Source organism: Arachis ipaensis, chromosome B3, assembly GCF_059453495.1.
Source record: "Arachis ipaensis isolate K30076 ecotype BB chromosome B3, ASM5945349v1, whole genome shotgun sequence".
NCBI lineage: Eukaryota > Viridiplantae > Streptophyta > Magnoliopsida > Fabales > Fabaceae > Arachis > Arachis ipaensis.
Window position 1 is genome coordinate 73,417,986 of NC_142438.1, and position 4,280 is coordinate 73,422,265.

Below are 4,280 nucleotides of genomic sequence, written 5' to 3' on the forward strand. Positions count from 1 at the left end.
TTATCTTTTCAAAAATTGATTTTCAAAATTTGTTTCAACTAACTAACTAACTTTTTGTTTGTTTCTTATCTTTTTCAAAACTACCTAACTAACTCTCTCTCTCTAATTTTCGAAAATATCTTCCCTCTTTTTCAAAAATTCTTTTTAATTAACTAATTGTTTCAAATTTTAATTTTAATTTTCGAAAATCACTAACCATTTTTCAAAAATAATTTTCGAAATTCCTCTTTCTCTCTCATCTCCTTCTATTTATTTATTCATCTACTAACACTTCTCTCCCATCCAAAAATTCGAACACTACCTCCCTCTCTGTGTTCGAGTTTTTTTTCTTCCCTTCTTTACATTACATTCTTTTCTTCTTCTACTCACACAGGAGAACCTCTATATCTGGGTAAAAAGGATCCCTATTATTCTTATTTTTCTGTTCCCTCTTTTTCATATGAGCAGGAGCAAGGACAAGAATATTCTTGTTGAAGCAGATCCAGAACCTGAAAGGACTCTGAAGAGGAAACTAAGAGAAGATAAATTACAACAATCCAGCAAGCACCTTTCAGAAATTTTCGAACAAAAAGAGGAGATGGCAGCCGAAAATAATAATAATGCAAGAAGGATACTTGGTGATTTTACTGCACCTAATTCTAATTTATATGGAAGAAGCATCTCCATCCCCATCATTGGAGCAAACAATTTTGAGCTGAAACCTCAATTAGTTTCTCTAATGCAGCAGAACTGCAAGTTCCATGGACATCCATCTGAAGATCCTTTTCAGTTCTTAACTGAATTCTTGCAGATCTGTGATACTGTTAAGACTAATGGAGTAGATCCTGAAGTCTACAGGCTTATGCTTTTCCCATTTGCTGTAAGAGACAGAGCTAGAGTGTGGTTGGACTCTCAGCCCAAAGATAGCCTGAACTCTTGGGATAAGCTGGTCACGGCTTTCTTAGCTAAGTTCTTTCCTCCTCAAAAGTTGAGCAAGCTTAGAGTGGATGTTCAAACCTTCAGACAGAAAGAAGGTGAATCCCTTTATGAAGCTTGGGAGAGATACAAGCAACTGACCAAAAAGTGTCCTTTTGACATGCTTTCAGAATGGACCATCCTGGATATATTCTATGATGGTCTGTCTGAATTAGCTAAGATGTCATTGGATACTTCTGCAGGTGGATCCATTCACTTAAAGAAAATGCCTGCAGAAGCTCAAGAACTCATTGACATAGTTGCTAATAACCAGTTCATGTACACTTCTGAGAGGAATCCTGTGAGTAATGGGACGCCTCAGAAGAAGGGAGTTCTTGAAATTGATACTCTGAATGCCATGCTGGCTCAGAATAAAATATTGACTCAGCAAGTCAATATGATTTCTCAGAGTCTGAATGGAATGCAAGCTGCATCCAACAGTACTCAAGAGGCATCTTCTGAAGAAGAAGCTTATGATCCTGAGAACCCTGCAATAGCAGAGGTGAATTACATGGGTGAACCATATGGAAACACCTATAACCCCTCATGGAGAAATCACTCAAATCTCTCATGGAAGGATCAACAAAAGCCTCAACAAGGTTTTAATAATGGTGGAAGAAACAGGTTTAGCAATAGCAAGCCTTTTCGATCATCCACTCAGCAACAAACAGAGAACTCTGAACAAAATACCTCTAATTTAGCAAACTTAGTCTCTGATCTATCTAAGGCCACTGTGAGTTTCATGAATGAAACAAGGTCCTCTATTAGAAATTTGGAAGCACAAGTGGGCCAGCTGAGTAAAAGAATCACTGAAACCCCTCCTAGTACTCTCCCAAGCAATACAGAAGAGAATCCAAAAGGAGAGTGCAAGGCCATTGAATTAATTACCATGGCCGAACCTGTAAAGGAGGTTGAGGACGTGAATCCCAGTGAGGAAGACCTCCTGGGACGTCCAGTGTTCAATAAGGAGTTTTCCTCTGAGGAACCAAAGGAATCTGAGGCCCATCTAGAGACCATAGAGATTCCATTGAACTTTCTTATGCCCTTCATGAGCTCTGATGAGTATTCTTCTTCTGAAGAGAATGAGGATGTTACTGAAGAGCAAGTTGCCAAGTACCTTGGTGTAATCATGAAGCTGAATGCCAATTTATTTGGTAAAGAGACTTGGGGAGATGAACCTCCCCTGTTCACCAATGAACTAAATGCATTGGATCAACTGAGATTGCCTCAGAAGAAACAGGATCCTGGAAAGTTCCTAATACCTTGTACCATAGGCACCATAACCTTTGAGAAGGCTCTATGTGACCTTGGGTCAGGGATAAACCTCATGCCACTCTCTGTAATGGAGAAACTGGGAATCTTTGAGGTACAAGCTGCTAAAATCTCATTAGAGATGGCAGACAATTCAAGAAAACAGGCTTATGGACAAGTAGAGGACGTGTTAGTAAAGGTTGCAGGCCTTTACATCCCTGCTGATTTCATAATCCTGGATACTGGGAAGGATGAGGATGAATCCATCATTCTTGGAAGACCCTTCCTAGCCACAGCAAGAGCTGTGATTGATGTTAACAGAGCTGAACTAGTCCTTCAATTGAATGAGGACTCCCTTGAGTTTAAAACTCAAGGACATCCTTCTGTAAACATGGAAAAGAGGCACAGTAAGCTTCTTCCACTGCAGAGTCAACTAGAGTCCCCACAGTCAAACTCTAAGTTTGGTGTTGGGAGGCCACAACCAAACTCTAAGTTTGGTGTTGAACTCCCATATCCAAACTCTAAGTTTGGTGTTGGGAAGTCTCAACAATGCTCTGAACATCTGTGAGGCTCCATGAGAGCCCACTGTCAAGCTATTGACATTAAAGAAGTGCTTGTTGGGAGGCAACCCAATTTTTATTTAATTATATTTTTTATTAGTTATATGTCTTCATAGGTTCATGATCATGTGGAGTCACAAAAACAACTGGAAAAATTGAAGAAAAATCAAAAACAGCATTAAAAACAGCACACCTTGGAGGAGGATTTCACTGGCGTTCAAACGCCAGTAAGGAGCATCTGGCTGGCGTTCAACGCCAGAACAGACCGTGGATCTGGCACTGAACGCCAGAAACAAGCATAGAACTGGCGTTAAACGCCAGAAACATGCTGCATCTGGGCGTTGAACGCCCAGAACAAGCATCAGTTCGGCGTTTAAACGCCAGAATTGCATGCAAAGGCATTTTACATGCCTAATTGGAGTAGGGATGTAAATCCTTGACACCTCAAGATCTGTGGACCTCACAGGATCATCTCAGAATCTGTGGACCCCACAGAATCCCCACCTTTCCTCCTCATAATCCTAGATTCTTCCACATCTTCTTCTTCATCTATTCTTTCTTCTCTTGCTCAAGGGCGAGCAAAATTCTAAGTTTGGTGTGGTAAAAGCATAAGCTTTTTGTTTTTCCATAACCATTGATGGTACCTAAGGCCAGAGAAACCTCAAAAAAAAAAAAGAGAAAAAGAAGAGAAAAAGGAAGACAAAAGCTTCCATAGCTCAGTGGTAGAACATTTGACTGCAAATCAAGAGATCCCTAAGATACCTCAGGGGTACATTTTCCTCCACATAATTATTGGGAGCAACTGAGGATAGAAATACCAAAAATCACTAAGGAGGAGCAACAAAGACAAGGAAGAGACATAGAGGAGCTCAAAAGCACCATTGGTTCTTCAAGAAGAGAAAGACGCCATCCTCACTAAGGTGGACTCATTCCTTAATCTCCTTGTATATTTATTCCTGTTTTTCAATTTTTGAGCTTTATGTTTATTTATATTTGTGTCTTACTACATGATCATTAGTGTCTAAGTGTCTATGCCTTAAAGTAAGTGAATATGAATCCATCACCTCTCTTAAATGAAAAATGTTTTAATTCAAAAGAACAAGAAGTACATGAGTTTCGAATTTATCCTTGAACTTAGTTTAATTATATTGATGTGGTGACAATGCTTCTTGTTTTCTGAATGAATGCTTGAACAGTGCATATGTCTTTTGAAGTTGTTGTTTTAGAATGTTAAATATGTTGGCTCTTGAAAGAATGATGATAAGGAGACATGTTATTTGATAATCTGAAAAATCATAAAAATGATTCTTGAAGCAAGAAAAAGCAGCAAAGAACAAAGCTTGCAGAAAAAAAAATTAGAAAAAAAAAAGATAGCAAAAAAAAAGAGAGAAAAAGCAAGTAGAAAAAGCCAAAAGCTCTTAAAATCAAGAGGCAAGAGCAAAAAGCTAATAACCCTTAAAACCAAAAGGCAAGGGTAAATAAAGAAGATCCCAAGGCTTTGAGCATCAGTGGATA

General features: G+C 38.8%; 1 non-coding gene across 1 annotated transcript; it reads right to left on the reverse strand.

Moving 5' to 3' along the window:
* Positions 1-973: 973 nt before the first annotated feature.
* Positions 974-1,081, reverse strand: LOC148571130 (small nucleolar RNA R71). The gene has a single exon (XR_015907977.1). It is a non-coding gene; the product is annotated as a small nucleolar RNA R71 (small nucleolar RNA).
* Positions 1,082-4,280: the final 3,199 nt, after the last annotated feature.